The sequence below is a fragment of the Myotis nattereri genome, assembly GCF_964212035.1.
Source record: "Myotis nattereri genome assembly, chromosome: 14".
In the NCBI taxonomy this organism is placed as follows: domain Eukaryota; kingdom Metazoa; phylum Chordata; class Mammalia; order Chiroptera; family Vespertilionidae; genus Myotis; species Myotis nattereri.
In genome coordinates, this window is record NC_138089.1 from 24,923,884 (window position 1) to 24,941,200 (window position 17,317).

Sequence of the window (17,317 nt, forward strand, 5' to 3'; positions counted from 1 at the left end):
TAACTAAAGCAGGATGAGGAGAGAGATTCTGTGCAGTTTCTAAGGAGGATGTCTGGAACCTTTCAAGAAGGATCTTATTTCACTTGGAAATCACCACCTTCCTTTCCTTGATGAGTGTGCGTGCCCTGGAGATGCCTGACCATGGTAACAACTGCTTTTAGGTCCAGAGTGAAGCAAAATGAAGGATTTCCCTGTGGAAATCTAATGGCAGTTGGAAGAGTAAAAGGAAGGACAAGGGGGGTCAGCAGTAGGGGTCACCAGACCTTCTCTTTCTGTGTGGTGCTAAGGTGACTGACATACTCACTTCCTGGGCCCTCCCTATGGGGCTCTGAGTATAAGAGATGTGAGAATGATGTAATGTCTACACACACACAGCTGCAAGAAAAAACATCATCTTAATCCAACTGACCAGTTAGAACTGGTTACCAACTCGTAGTATGATATATTCCACTATTTTTTCAATAGTTCACTGTTTAATAAACTAACTATTATTTTGATCCCCCAGATGTTTTCGTGTTCTTTGTTGTTGTTGTTGTTAATCCTCACCAGAGAATATTTTTTCCATTGATTTTTAGAGAGAGTAGAAGGAAGGGAAGGAGGTGGGGAGAGAGGAAAAAAAAAATCATTGATGTGAAAAGCACATTGATTGGTTGCCTCCTGCACGTGTTAGGGGTGAGGGGGTAGGGGGTGGGAGGCGAGGGGAGGGCATGGGATCAAACTTACAACCCAGGTACCTATAGACCCTTGACCGAGAATCAAACCTGTGACTCTTTGGTGCTCGGGCTGACACTCTAACCACATTGGCCAGGGCTGTGGGCTTTTTTAGGCAAAGATACCATCTTAAAGCTCTTTAGCTGGGGGAATGAGGAGTCTTGCCTCAATCTCTTTTCTTTACAAGAGGAGGAATGAAGCCCACTATGAGGTGATGACCACCTGTCAGGAGCGAGAGGTTGTAAAGGTTCAGGAAATTCAAGTGACATCATCTGAGTGGTGAGGACATTTGTCTTCTGCAGATGGAGCCAAAGGCTCCATTCATCTCATAGTCTAAGACAAGCAGGCTTCAGAGAGACTGAGTACCCTGTGTCATGGAACAGGCATCTCAGAGGTTCTAAAAGATCACCTGGACGACTTCATTCATGCTAGTTTGTCTTACCATATGTCAAGGACTGACTCACAGACAAGGTCACAGGAGAATGAAAAAGATCCAGTGTGACAAATACCAAATGGTCCATGGGGAAGCAGATAACCTGTGACCCCACTTAAGCATCTTCAAATGATGTTTCCAAAGCCCTGAGTTTTGCTTCATTCTCAGTACGAGCCAGCTTCTTCCAGGGCCCGAGCTATTCCCATGGCCTATATTAGGAAGCAGTAGCCGTTGCATTGATTCTTCCTAGTTCCAGCTTTGCCTTGTACTAGTTCTATGACACTGTGCAAGTGGCTAAAATCACTGAACCAGTTTCCTTGTTTTTAAAATGGTGACAATATAACACCTAGCATAAGTTGTTGTATGAACTGAATCAGGTTAGTGTACAAAAATTAATGCATAACGGAGATAAATGACCTTTCATGGGATAGATTACCTTTGACACTGTGAAAGTGTCCAACATCGAGGAGATTTGGGCACCACCTTCTTGGACATAGAACTCAAAAAAGAAAAAGCTCAGACTAAAAATTCCATTGTTTCTGATTTATAGAGAAGAGATATACTATGGCAGATAAGATCACAGAATCGTGGTCTATGCACTCAGAAAAGAACCTCGGAAAACCTAGCCTGACTCACTCTTTTATGGATGCATTCTCATCCATGAGAGAAAGGAAGTTACTCATCCATCAATGTTAAAATTAAGGACAGAGACCAACCTTTTTTTTTTAGTATTTGCACTCCCTGCCCTGCTCCCCTCCCCTTAGCACATGGCCTGGCCAAAGTTTATACTCAATAAACAGTCACTGAATTTTGTTAACTTGTCCAAGGACACAGAACTCAAAAAAGAAAAAGCTCAGACTAAAAATTCCACTTTTTTCTGACTTATAGAGAAGAAGGATACTGTGGTAGGTGAGAATAATCTAGATTCTAGATGTTGGTTCAAAGCATAGCTCTGCCTTAAAGTTATGAACCTCAGGCAAGTTATTTAACTTCTCATTAGCAGAGCAAGGATAATAGCATCCATACCTCAGTGCTATTTTGAGAATTAAACAAGACACTCATCATGCACCTGGCTCTCTGTTACGAAAGACCAAATATTAACAATGACCCAGAAGGGAAACAAGTCAGTTAAAAATTTGAATATTCCATTGACACCACATGAAGCCTCTAGATTTTAGGACTAGCTAAGGGAACTGAATTTCCAAGTTTGCACTCATGTCTGTGTGTCAAAAAAGGCATCCTGGCTAACACCTTTATCACCTCTCCAGGGAAGTCACACCTGACACTTCACTCAGGCCTGCCTAGGCCTCGCTGCCCTGCCTGGGCGATGTGATGTGCTGGTCAGGGCTCAGGAAATGGGGGTTTAGAAAGCCTCCATCATCTGGACCAATCACTTTAGCCCTCAAACCTCCATTTCCTCATCTGTGAGATGCCAACAACACCTTCCGCACAGCGATATTAAAAAAGATGGATAGGATGATGGTTTCAGAAAGTGCGCAACCCTTTAAAAACCAGAGGGAGGGGGTTTTCACGTGCCAACTGAAGTCAAGCTGTGGTCTAACTATAACACTGGCTGAAAATTCTTGGGAGATTCTGCAAATTAAAAATCTAATTTGAGATTGAAGCCAAAAAAAATCTCATTTAAAAAAATACTTAACTGTTCTTTTTTCCCCCTCCAATCCATTGTGGGAGCCACTCTCAAAGAAAGATGCTCGGTTATTGCAGGTAAGTGGGGATGAGAGTGGCTGACCCACCCAGTGGGGCTGCCAAGGGTAATTACAGCATACCTGGCATTGCTAGACTCCTTTCAAACTCCAGGGAGCAAAAGTGCTTTGGAAAGTCAACCACTCAGCAAGGCACGGAGAAGACAAACCAATGAGCAATTGGAATGACAGAGAAGCCTGAGTTCTAATGATCACTACCAATCTGTAAAAGGAACCTTTCTCGATGGCTGAAAAGATGGATGGCTCGTGCCTGCATTTCCCATGTCAGAGGTGGCTCATCCACCATATCATTACATGAAGTAATTGCTACACTCTCTTCAGGCTCCATTTGCAGCACTCCCGTGGCTGCTCAGCTTACTGACTGCAGCGTTTAACTTCCTCCTCCTATTCTGGATGCAAGCAGTGCTGCAGGTCACTTCCACAAGACGCCTTCCCTGCCAGGCCTCAGCTGTGCTCAGGGTCACTTTAAAGCAGCCAATCTGACTCGTGGACAAACTGACAGCCACACTTGTTTTGTTAGCCTAAGAAAGAACCCATTAACCATTGAGCACTTTTGAAATGTCCCAGTGATGTGTGTAAGAGGACCTTTGGCCCAAGCCTTGAGGCTCAATGAAATGAAGGATGCAGTGGGGTCAGCTGGGTAACATTTGGTATTTGGGTTTGAATAAGGGAAGGACTGTTGTTTTTGCAGCTGATGATAGATTTGGAGATGGGGTGAGGGATGAGACGTGGGCTGAAATGGAATGAGGTTCAGTATTTGCGTGATGGATGGAGTTAGTATTAAGGCTAGGATAAGGCTAGGAATTGGGTGGGAGACAGACTTGAGGCGGGGTGAAGGACAGGAGATGACACCAGACAGTGAGTTTCAGCCTTTGGCTGGGGGTAAGGAAAGAGTGTGTGTAAGCATCAGGCAGAGACTCGGGGTTTGGATGAGGGATGGTCAGGCCCCAGGGAGGCTCAGAGATGGATGGTCTTGATAGGGGGGACTTATAACCTAATAGAGCACCTGAATCAATCTGAAAAGTAATCATATTATTTTAAATCTTAGAACATATATAGTTATGTGAATAGGGGGTTAAGTTTCTTATGTATAAATAGGGGGTTAAGTTTTTCTTAAAGTTTCCTTTTCAAGACTTGTGCAAAGCGATTGGGGAGGTGACTCAGCTGTGAATTCGGCAAGCAGAACTGATAAGCCTGGTCAGACCGACCCACCAAGAGTCAAAACATCATCTCATCATCATCTCATCACCTGATTACTAAAGGACAATAGCTGACATCTGCGGACCCCCAAGGCTGCACTTAGCTGCATTCCGTTCCCCAGTCCCCTTCCCCTTTAAAATTCTGCCCCCTGCACCTTGCTAGAAGGTAGGATTTGATGCTTGTAAGCACCCTGTCATCTTGGTTAACTAGCCTTCTCAATAAAGGCTTCTCAATAATATAATTCAACCCTGCCTTCGTTAATCGACACAGTGACAGGCAGCCAGAGCCCAACCAGGGGTTTCCCGGTAACAATCTGAAGCTCAGGAAAGGACAGGGCAGACCTCAGTGATGGGGTGATGTCATGTGCATTACCTGATGTTTTTTTTTAAGCTAAAAGCTTGAGAACTTATTCCTTAAGGTCAAGAAATGTGTCCTCAGCTGCATCAAAACACTCCATCAGAGGGCCCAGAGTCAGCCCCGAGCAAAATGGGAAAGTCATCTGTGCTGGTGTCCCCCCCTTTCCTTCTGGGAGGCTTGTTTCCCTTTCTGAAAGGGCACCTGACAAGCACCCAGCAGATCTTAGCGGCCTGTGGCTTGGGCACCACCAGATCAGCAGGCCCTGCCTCCTTGAGACGGGAACAGCACTGGAAGGGGAAAGGACATGGGGTTTGAAAGCAAGGAGACCTGGGTTCTGCTCCTAAATCTTGGGGAAAGCCCTGATCCTCTCTGACCCCGATTTCTCAATGATGAACAGGATTTTTCTTACTTCTATGATGGTTTTGGGGATTGAGCAAAAAACAAATGTGAAGAGAACTTCCTAAGATGTAAATGGTATCTTATTACTGACAACTGTGATCATCATCTGGGCACTGGAGCATGGACCAAGGGAAGACAGTGGTGGGCCAGGGGGACGGGAGGAGTGGGGTGGCTCTAATGGGGGATCTGCCCCAGCCCCTCTGAGAGGAAGAACTTCCACCCTCTGGGCCTCGGACTCCTCACCTAGGTATCGGCTCTAACAACCTGAGTCTAACAATCAGGACTTGTGTGTGGAGGGAGAAGGACAGAAGCAGGAAGTGGCTCTGGGGAGACATTCACTTCACCAGGCCAAAAATACCAGCTCACTGAGAAGCACAGATGGCTCTCTCCTTGCCCGCGCTGCATCCCTGATTTCTACTCCAGCCACGCTGCTGGCACAAAATGTATTTTAAGAATCAACGACAAAGGCAACTGGCAGCTGGTTTCTTGGTGCTACCTAGGGCTTCCCAGGCTCCCAAACAAGAGATCAGGTTATCACAGAGGCTGCAAACAGGCAGCAGCCAGGGATGAGTCAGCAAAGACGCATGGAGGGTATTTGTCTATATGCACCCCAAATGTTCTCCCACAGAGTCCCCAAATTTCCCCATTAGAAAGCTCTTCCTTTGGTGTTAGCACTATCCCATTCCCACTCACTCTTTTAAAATACAAAGATCCCAACCAAACACAGAGTCCTGGGACTTTTCCCACTTCTATAGCTGTACCTTTCAGTCTCCCATGAGAAGGCCTCTTTTTCAGTCCATCTACTCCCTTTGCACTCCCTGTCTCCTGGGGTTAACACATTCACACCCGTCACTTCACCAACTATCTACATGCTCAGGCGTCTCAAACCTACATCTCCAGCCCAGATTCCTCTCCTTGCTTCCAGGCCGTTATAACCCACTGCTTCCCAGACACCTGAGTGACCCATAACCACCTCGAATCAAGGAGTTCATAGACAAGTCTTCAGCTGTCCCTACCTTCTTCAGATGGTCCCTTTATCAATGATGCAGTCTTTTCTCTCCAGCTGCTCTCATTCTCCCCATCCAATCATGCAGTCCTGTCAATTCTACCTTGTAAACAGCCTGCAGCACCATCCACTGTCATGATTCACTTGCCTAGTTCAGGTCTAATCATTTTCCTCCAGAACCACTGCAAAATCCTCCAAATGGTTCCCGCGCCTCTAGTGGTCCCCCTGAAATCCATCTCCACAGTGCAGCCAGTGCAACCCTGATGGCATCACTCATGTGCTCAAATACCTTTGAGGGTTCCCCATTAGCTGTGGAATCTGGCCTACAGCCGAGGATCCTCATGATCTGGCCCTAGCCACCTCCCTCCAGCCTCTTCTTCCTCCTCAGCTCCCTCCCGGTGCTGGGAGCCTCCGTCCCTAAAACTCATTTGCAGTGCCCAGTGTTGTTTATGTACATGCTGTTTCTTTTTCTAATGTTCTTCCGTATCTGCTTCATTTGGCTGACCCCTACTTCTCCTTATGGACTCTCGTCATGTCTCCTTTTCTCTTAATCCCTATGGTAGGCTAAATAATGGCCCCAAAAAATATATAGTTCTTGATCCCTACAACATGTAAATATCTTAAAGGCCAGAAAGGACTGAGCAGGTGTGATTAACTTAGAGATCTTAAGATGGGGAGATAACTGGATTATCCAGGTGAACCTAAGTGCTATCACATGTGTCCCTATAATGAGGGATACAGAGGGAGAGTTGACCCACACAGAGGAGGAAGAGGCAAGTGATCACAGAGATAGAGACTGGAGTGATGTTGCCACAAGCCAAGGAATGCAGGCAAGCTGGAAGAGACAAGGGATGGATCCTCCTCTAGAGCCTCTGGAGGGAACATGATCCTGCTGACACTCTGGTTTTGGACCAGTGAAACTACTTTCAGATGCTGGCCTCCAGAATGGTAAGAGAATAAACTTGTTGCTTTATGCCACCAGGTTTGTGGTGATTTGGTACAGCAGCTCCAGGAAACTAATCCTCCCCCAGCCCCCAGGCCAGATGAGGCGACTGCCAAGTGCTCTCAGAGCCCCGAGGTTCACTAGGACACCTGCCATGTCATGTTGTAATTTCTGTCCTCACGTCTGTTTCCCCAACATGCTATATTGTGACTCTGAGGATGGGCATTATTTTATCTGTATCTTTAGGGGTTATCATACATGAGGCTTTAATAAATGTTTGATGAGGAAAAGGAACAAATGAATGTCATTACCCACTGCTTGGCCTGACCCATGAGAATCCAACACAGCTTGGGCTGTTATCATACTGGGTCCACCTTCCTCACCTCAGACCTCCAAATGCCAACTATTTGCTGAACTGTGATGCAGACTCTGCACCCTTGGACTTGGCCTGGTTATGTTTCAAGGGCCACTGTCTCCAGCTCAGCCATAGCTTCAGGCCAGTGCGCATGAGAATCATCTGAGGGCTTGTTAAACTTGCAGTTTCCTGGGCCCTAACAAAAGTTTCTCAGCCAAAGGGCTTACGAATTTGTAATTGGGAAGGCTCTCCTACTCAGCCCACCCTCAGCCAGCATATTCCAATTTAGATGAGATGAATAAGGACTAAGCTTCTAGCAAAATATGTCCCAATGCTACCCTCACGGATCTTGTCCCAAGCCCTGGCTCACTGCTTCTCCCCTTCTGCCTCGGCTATGGAGAACTGACCTTCATGTCTTGCACCTGAATATTAAAGCAAATCACTGCCCCTCAGAGTCAAAGATTAATTACTAAGTTCCTCTGCAGGTCCAAAGAGGTCTAAGTTCAGGAATCTGGAAACTTTCTATAGCTACAGCAGCATGACATTAAACAGTGGACACTTCTGGTTCATCTGGCTACCATTTTCCTCCATCCTCACAGAAGCCCAAATTTGTTCAGCTCTCTACCCACCCTCACCACCACTCTGAATGACTCAAAGAAAAAAGGATTAATCTAAGCTCATGGTGAGAACCCTATTCCCCTTCTAGCCAGTGGAGTTCAAGGAAAGGTTTCCTGTGGGATTTCTGAGAGAGATTTCTTTCCCTTTAGAAGAGTCTTGGAAAGCAGTGCCCCTCTCCACAGGGTGCAGTCCCTGCTAATACTGTCCTACAACCAGGAGTGAACCAGCCGTGGATGAAGCTGGCTTTGGGATAATGGAAAGAATCGGGATCTTGAAGACGTGGTTATGCTGCTAGAAGAGCCAATCCCAAAGCCTCACTGCTACTCAACTTCCTTACATGTTACTGCGTGTCTGCCCCTCACCTTACTCACATGTAACTGTGTGTCTGCCCCTCAACTTCCTCACATGTAACTGCGTGTCTGCCCCTCAACTTCCTCACGTGACTGCATGTCTGCCCCTCAACTTTCTCACATGTGGTTGCATGTCACTGACACATCCTGATAACCAACCACTCAGCTGGAAAGAGCCTCATCTTGGAGACTTGTTCCATGACTTAGACCAGTGGTTCTCAACCTTCTGGCCCTTTAAATACAGTTCCTCATGCTGTGACCCAACCATAAAATTATTTCTGTTGCTACTTCATAACTGTAATGTTGCTACTGTTATGAATCATAATGTAAATATCTGATAAGCAGGATGGTCTTAGGTGACCCCTGTGAAAGGGTCGTTCGACCGCCAAAGGGGTCGCGACCCACAGGTTGAGAACTGCTGACTTAGACATTTGACCAGCCAAAGGACTAGACTCACAGCTGAATAAAATCATGTGGCTTGACCTCTGCAAAATCAGAGATAGGGTTCACATCCCTGGCCCAGCCTCACTGCTCCTGAGAGGTTTATTTCTAGAAGGATCTGGCGCAAACACACCTGTAATGGTGGGTGCCATCTATGCCCAGCTGGGTCTGCATGTCAGATCAGGATGGAGCAACAGCCTCTGCTTTTTGTCGCTGTTAACAAAGGAAGTAGAGAATGAGGTCTGTCATCACATCTGGGCAGGTAGGGGACCAACAGGGCTTCTATTTACTCTATGATTTTAAGGGAATGGAAAGGACTCAGCTTCAATACTGTGACTAGAGCTATGGGCGGTACTTTCTCAGGACCATCTTGCTGGAGTAGCGTAAGCAAGTCACTTCAAAATAGCATCAATCCTTTGCTGGTGGACCCTGGCAATGGGGTAGGGAGGGGTAGAGGCAGACTTCATCTTTGCCTGGCCCACCTGCCACCACAAAAAGAACTGCAAAACAGCCTGGTGGCAAAGTGACTGGTCTTCTGGAGTCCAATGTGATGGATCAGATCACACCTGCACCGCTGGCAAGCTTCACCTCTTTGAGCTTTAGTTTCCTGGTCTATGAGACTGTGGTGACAGTACCATTTCAAGGCCTGATGTGAGGATTAAATGCCATGACCCCTGTCACTGAGGACACACTAGGTACTAAATAAACAGTGGCTCTTATTGTGATGTTTTCTTATTATTATCTGCTTTTAATTTTAGAGGGGAAGTTTTAAAAGCACAGAACATGGCAGGCACTTCCCAAGCATGTGGATGGAACCAAGAGTGAGCCATGATTTTCTGGAACATCCAGGCCAACTGGTCACTGCACTCGGGGCACTGTGATTTGCCAACTGTCAGAATTATGACTAAACACGTAAAAAGAAAAGATAGCCTAGAGGTGGGACCCAATGAACTGAGGCAGCAACTGCACAGCTAGGCAGACAAGAAGGAATTCTAACAGCTAGAAAATGGGCAGAGTCAGCCATCTGCCTTTCTGGGGCTGACAGACTCCCATGGAAGGTGTTGGTCATTTCATGAAGTCATTGGGTGGTCAGACAGCACTGATCCCCATCCCCTCATTTTAGACCCCAGGAACCAGGGGTCCAGGAGAGGAGGGGACACAGCAAAGACAGACAGGGGTTGAGGGTTACGCTGGAATTAAAACCTAGGGCTCCTGACATCCAAGTCCATTGTTCTGATCCTTGAGGGTATTGTGACTAATGGTGTTGAGTTTGCTATGACAGATGATATTTCTCCAAATTTATTTGTTTATTTGAACTAGAGTGTCCTTTCTGCAGTCATTGGGCAAAATTGTGGAGGAGGCACAGGACTGCCCTCAACCTTCCTGCCCTCCTCCCCATTCTCTTCTCTCAGCAGACAACAGGGCTCCCCAGCCGCCTCAGCTCACCCCCCTCACCTGTTTCCATCATGGGGGTATCACAATGTGTCATTATTTGATGGGATGTTTACTTATTGTCCATGTATCTGCCCCCACTGGGTTGTACACTCCAAAAAGGGCTATGTCCTCATGCCTAAAACAGTATCTGGTGCATAGTATGTGCTCAATGAGTATCTGTTCAAGGAACCAACCAACCAACTCAATTACACTGAGGTGGTAGAGCCTTACCATGCCCCCCCCCCCCCATGGTGTAATGTAAATTGTAAGAGGATCCTTAGGGAAAGCAGGAGTGGACTGAGAGGAGGGGACTAAGATGTGCTGAGCACTTTCTGAGGGCCAGGTCCTGAGCCAGGTTGATGCACATTATCCATGAAAATGGCCACACATGGCTGATCCCTTGACAGGCTAATGCTTAACCCACAGCAATGAGTCTCTGTGGAAGGAATTCAGGCATGGTAGAAATAAAAATAATTGTTTGAGTCTGAGGATGGAATCTTCCTGGTGCCTCTTTTAGCACATTTTATTGGCAATACTTACATTGTCTATCCATAGAAGGAGCCTACTTTGAACACCATGACCATAAGAACTGTCGCTGTCATCTAGACAAAAGGAATCCTAGGAATTTTAAGGACATTGTCCCATAGCTGCCTGACAAGCCCAAAGTAGCTGTGAATAAATCTAAAAAAGAGTCTTATCTCAAAAACAACTGTGGTTATGACTTCTGTCAAATGGACTGAGCAAAATCTTCCTATTCATAGGAACCCCACACAGTTTTTAAGAGAACTCAATATGAGAAAGTTCTGCCTGCCTGGATTAAAAGGAACTGGAATCTGAAATTGTTAAATTTAGGTCCCCAATTTTCTATAGACAGGAAGCAGACTGAGAAAGCTACCTAGCTGCAAATGCAGGCCATTTCCTAGGAGTCCGAGAGGGTAGACCCAAGAGCCACATAAAAAATAAACTGGAGAACTACTACTTCCAGGGAGCAGGACCTATACCTAATCAAGGAATAGTCCCTACTTCCCTGGTGGAGGATCTGTTAACAATAGACCAGCTGGATTTCAGCACTGCTATGAACCAGTGACTGGTATTTGCTCCCCATTCTTTCCCCTTTTGAATAAGCATGTCCATTACATTTATCTTTGCCTGTCTCACCAATGCATTTTATGTAGCTCCTCCGTTGCACTAGTCACACTGTAAGTGCTTTAACAGCCACATGTTGCTAGTAGCTACTATATTGGACAGTGCAGATATAGAGCATTTCTATCATCATAGCAAGTTCTACTGGTTAGGCATGATCTAGAATATAGAAAGGCTCCTAGGAATCAATAAGGAAAAAAATAACAGCCCAAACAAAACAAAGAGCAAGTCACAGGAACAGATATTTCAGAGAGAAGTAAAGGTATCTATAATAATAAAGGCATAATATGCAAATCGACCAAACGGCTGTCCGGACGTCCTTCTGGATGACCTTCTGGACGAAGCTGGGGCTGTAGCTGCAGGATCGATGCAGCCGCTACAGCTGCAAGGAAGGGATCAAGGCAGCCACCATGGCTGCGAAGGCCTACTCTTGCATGAATTTCATGCATGGGGCCTCTAGTATGGTCCCATATGAAAAAATGTGGGAAAATACACTGTGTATCAATGGAAAACAATAGAGCAGAGAAAATAATCTTGGATAAATTTCTTTTTTAAAAAAAAAATATTTTTATTGATTTCAGAGAGGAAGAGAGAGGGAGAGACAGATAGAAACATCAGGGGAGAACCAAGATGGCGGCATAGGTAAACACCGGAGAATGCTGCCTCGCACAACCACTTCAAAAATACAACTAAAAGATGGAACGGACATCACCCAGAACCACAGGAAAGCTGGCTGAAGGGAAATTCTTCAACTAGAAGGAAAGAGAACAGCATACCAAGACTCAGAGGAGGCGCAGTGCGGAAAATACAAAGGTGCGGAGGTGCACAAGGAGCGGGCTGGTGGCTGAGGGCGCGGTTGTCATTTTCAATCGGGAGGGAGGCTCAGGCCCTGAGCTCCAGTTCTGGGCAAGTCTCTAGGGACCCAGACTCAAACGGGAGAAGCGGGACTGTCTGGCATCGGTCGGAACGCGAGGGCAGCTTTCTCTCCAAGGTTTGCAGCCATTGCTGGGACTCTGAGAGGCAGAGCCTCTGGGGACAGGACTGAGAGCAGCCATAACTGCTCCCCCCACCTGCCCTGTAGATCCCGTGCGACCCGCCTCGCCCAAGCCCTGCACAAAGCCATTTGCCGGATAGCCTCAGGCAAAGGCTAGATTAGCACCTCCCCAGAGGACAGAAGTTTTCCCACTGCAGACACAGATGACTCTCACAGCCAGTTGGCCTGGAGGTCAAATCCCCCCACTATTAACTACAACAATCAAGGCTTAACTACAACAAGGCTGCACACAAAGACCACTAGGGGGTGCACCAAGGAAGCATAAAAAAAATGCGGAGACAAAGAAACAGGACAAAATTGTCAATAGAAGATATAGAGTTCAGAACCACACTTTTAAGGTCTCTCAAGAACTGTTTAGAAGCCGCCAATAAACTTAATGAGATCTACAAGAAAACTAATGAGACCCTCGATGTTATTATTGGGGAACCAACTAGAAATTAAGCATACACGGACTGAAATAACGAATATTATACAGAGATCCAACAGCAGACCAGAGGAGCGCAAGAATCAAGTCAATGATTTGAAATGCGAGGAAGCAAAAAACACCCAACCGGAGGGGCGGAATGAAAAAAGAATCCAAAAATGCGAGGATAGTTTAAGGAGCCTCTGGGACAGCTTCAAGCATACCAACATCTGAATTATAGGGGTGCCAGAAGAAGAGAGAGAGCAAGATATTGAAAACCTATTTGAAGAAATAATGATAGAAAACTTCCCTTATCTGGTGAAAGAAATAGACTTACAACTCCAGGAAGCACAGAGAACCCCAAACAAAAGGAATCCAAAGGGGACCACACCAAGACACATCATAATTAAAATGCCAAGAGCAAAAGACAAAGAGAGAATCTTAAAAGCAGCAAGAGAAAGAAACTCAGTTACCTACAAGGGAGTACCCATATGACTGTCAGCTGATTTCTCAACAGAAACTTTGCAGGCCAGAAGGGATTGGCAAGAAATATGCAAAGTGATGAATGCCAAGAACCTACAACCAAGATTACTTTATCCAGCAAAGCTATCATTCAGAATTGAAGGTCAGATAAAGAGCTTCACAGATAAGGAAAAGCTAAAGGAGTTCATCACCACCAAACCAGGATTATATGAAATGCTGAAAGGTATCCTTTAAGAAGAGGAAGAAGAAGAAAAAGGTAAAGATACAAATTATGAACAACAAATATGCATCTATCGACAAGTGAATCTAAGAATCAAGTGAATAAATAATCTGATGAACAGAATGAACTGTTGATTATAATAGAATCAGGGACATAGAAAGGGAATGGACTGACTATTCTTGGGGGGGAAAGGGGTGTGGGAGATGCGGGAAGAGACTGGACAAAAATCGTGCACCTATGGATGAGGACAGTGGTGGGGAGTGAGGGCGGAGGGTGGGGTGGGAACTGGAAGGAGGGGAGTTATGGGGGAAAAAAGAGGAACAAATGTAATAATCTGAACAATAAAAATTTAATAAAAAAAAAGAACAAAAAAATTAAAAAAAAAGAAACATCAATGATGAGAGAGAATAATTGACCAGCTGCCTCCTGCACACCCCCACTGAGGAATGAGCCAGCAACCTGTGCCCTTGACTGGAATCAAACCCAGGACCCTTCACTTCGCAGGCTGACACTCTATCCACTGAGCCAAACCAACTAGGGCTTGGATAAATTTCAAAAACATAACCTTGAGCAAAAGAAGAGAGCCCTAACTGGTTGTGGTTAGAGTGTCTACCTGCAGACTGAAGGGTTTCAGGCTCGATTCTGGTCAACAACACGTGCCTTGGTTGCAGGCTCAATCCTCAGCCTTGGTCAGGGCGTATGCAGGAGGCAACCAATTGATATGTCTCTCTCGCATCCATGTTTCTCTCTGCCTCCCCCCTTCCCTTCCACTCTCTCTAAAAATCAATGGGGGATAAATATCCTCAGGTGAGGATTAACAACAACAAAAGAAGTGAGACACCCAAAAATATATTTAATAAGATTCCATGTATATAAAATTCAAACAGGCAACACTAAGCATTGAAATTGGGAATGCATACATAGATGCTAATACTAAAGAAAAGCAAGCAAAAGTTAACACAAAGATCAAGGTAGGAGTTAGTTATCACAGAGGGAAAAGGGATGTGATTGAGGGAGGACACACTGATAGTTTTATTTCTTTACCAAGGTGGTGACCTATGGGTTGTTTTAACATAAATATGTTTTATCTTTCTATACTTGATGTTTATTTTTCTCATTGAGAATATACAAACTTCTACTTCTGGTAATGACTGATTAGGTAATTCAGATCAACCCTCCCAGTGAGAACAGCTACAAAAGCTGAATAAAATAATGATGATAACAATAAGTTTCTTTATTTTTATAAGGAAACTGAAGCCTTTCAGGGATTAATAAAGAATGACCAGGTCATGGTTTGGAAGAAAATATAATGCAGAAAGCTTAGTGTTTGGGGCTACTTTCTCCAGGGGCAATTTGCTAGTTCTGGAAGAGAGAGCTGAGAGTGTTACTAATACTCCAGACATTTTTGCCGGGGGAGTGGACTAAAGTTAAAGTTCAGGGAATACCACAGAGGAGCCCTGGCCACTTTCCTTGCCATGTGGACCTAGAAACCTGAATGGCTGCCTTAGGAGTAAGAATGAATAGAAAGTAGAGCAGCCCTGGAAGGCTCTGCAAACCAACTTTCAATCATCTCAATGCCTAAAACTGGCTCAAGTTCATCCTGAATTTCTAAAGCCCTTGATGCCTGCCAAGAGCATACATAACAGCTCCTTGGAGGAGGAAGATAACATAATCCAAGGCCTATGCTATTGGGTTTATCCTAAAAATGCAAAGCTTGGACTGGGCCTGGCAGCAGTGTCTTCAGTAGCACCCAGTGCTAGATGTGCTGGAGGTGGCTGCCCTAGTGGTGGCAGTGTCATTGGTGTCAGCGGGATGGGGTCCTGTGGTGGCAGTGGCGCCCACGGGTGGTATGAAATGGCAGATTTCAAGGGGTTGAGGAATATGGTTTTGGGGCTACAAGTGCTACTAGGCTTTGTTGGATGAGATAAAAGTAGGCGCAAGCATGACCTCCTGAAGAGGGTGCTGCGTTTATTGAAGGGCGGCTGCAGCCCTGCGGCTCAGACTGAAATCTGAGAATTGTACAGACACGGACACCCACGGACTCTTGAAGGACTTTCTAATTTAGCCATAATCAAAGCATCAGTTTTCAATTTGGATGGAAGCTCATCACCTGTAGAGCCTGAGGGGGCTGTGGCTGGAATCCACATGTTGCCTTTCACTTCAGTTACACCTTATTCACCCGTGCCTCCATTTGTTCTGTGTTGCATCCAGATACCTACTAAGCACACATTTCAGATGCAGCAGCCATCCCCCCAATTCCTCTTGTCCAGACTGTTGTGCAGTTAAAAACCTTGGCCCTTTATGATGTTTCTGATGTTCTCATCAAGCCCATGAGTTCAAAGCAGCATTCAATAATTTCAAGAGAAGTTTTTATTTTTGGTCTGACATTTCAACTAGAGAGAGATGCATATCCAGAGATTTTTTTTTTTTTGCCAGTTGGTAGGAGAGATTATACAGTCCAAGTTCAGCAGAGACTTTGCTTGGCAGAAATAAGTTGTCCTCAGGAAGGTAACTATCCCAACAATCTATGTATAAAAGTAAATGGGAAGCTTTTTCCTTTACCTGGCTACGCACCACCACCTAAAAATGAGATTGAACAGAGGCACCCTGGACACCCTTTGAACATTACATGATTAGTTAGGTTATTTTCAGTTGTGCCAAACCAAAGTTCCATTTCTTGGGCATCAGAAATTGGAAAATTAAAGAAAAACTTACTGCAGATCCTGATAGTGAAATCGCCACAGCTAGCCTTCAGGTAAAGGCTGACAATCCCACGCTGAACAGTGACTTGTACACACCTATAGTGTTTTGACGCTGCTCTTTATCTACAAATGCATGAGAAGGAGCCCACCTGGATTTGTCTTGTGTGTGACAAAAATCAAAACAAAAAAACCTGCCTATGAAAGTCTAATTTTAGATGGGCTTTTTATGGAAATTCTCAGTGACTGTTCTGATGTGGATGAGATCAAATTCCAAGAAGATGGCTCTTGGTGTCCAATGAGACAAAGAGAGAAACTATGAGAGTATCCAGCCAGCCGTGTACAAAAATAGAAAGTTCAAGTGTCCTCAATAAGCTTGATCAGTGACTAGACAATGAGGCAGCAAGAAGAAAGCAGATGTTATTGACTGAACCACAGAAAGCTCTTCTGATGAACAGGAAGACCCTCCTGCCAAAAGGAAGTGCATCTCTAGTATGTCAGAAACACAGGGCAGCCCAACCAAAGGGGTTCTTATGTATGAGGGTGCCCAGGGTGATCAGTTGATCCTGCTGCTATTCCACTTCCATGAACAGACTACACAGTACCATTCCACCACATGCCAATATCAAGCACATCATCACATTTGCCGGATTTGGATTTTCTTTCCCTTATTCCAGTTGATCCCCGGTCTCACCTCACCCTTAGCAGCCGGCAGTATGTCCATCACTACCACCAGACCCCATGAAAGCAGTCCTCATGTAGTTCATGCAGCAGCAGGAGTGAGACAGGGTCATAGCCAGAGGTGGAAGGAACATTCCTGACATCAACTCATTGGACTAAAGGAGGACTCACTCGATGCGGGGAATCATTCCTCAAAACTGCTGTTTCTTGGATCTCTGGCCCGGGGAAGATACGTTTTTTGTAACCATTAATTTGATATTTATTGAAACATCAAGTGGATTCTTTTGCTTTCTGAGAGATGAACACAAACTGCAGCAAGGACCAAATGATACACAGGACTTGTCTTATTCATGCTGTACTCTGAGCATCAGACGTGTTCAGCCATAACTGTATCTTTTTGGGGGGTGGATTTCAATTTCACGTTACTGGATGGATTCTACAAATCAGTTCAATAAATTTTTGTTGTAATAAACAGCAATGAAATTATGTAAATGTTCAAGTAAATGTTTTTCTCTTTTAAAAAGATATAATCAATGATTCTAAAATGACAGCAACTTTTATTTAACCTGATGTGAAAGAAAAAATATATGGAAAGAAGCTATGTTTACCAAGTAAGTCCTTTCCACAGAGATTCGTTCTGTTTTGTTGAACTGATGAAGTCTT

General features: G+C 45.0%; 1 pseudogene across 1 annotated transcript; it reads left to right on the plus strand.

The window, feature by feature from the left end:
* The first annotated feature begins 15,128 nt into the window (after positions 1-15,128).
* On the plus strand, positions 15,129-16,718 carry LOC308529448 (E3 SUMO-protein ligase PIAS2-like; annotated as a pseudogene). The gene has a single exon. The product of its transcript is annotated as an E3 SUMO-protein ligase PIAS2-like (transcript).
* The last annotated feature ends 599 nt before the right edge of the window (positions 16,719-17,317 follow it).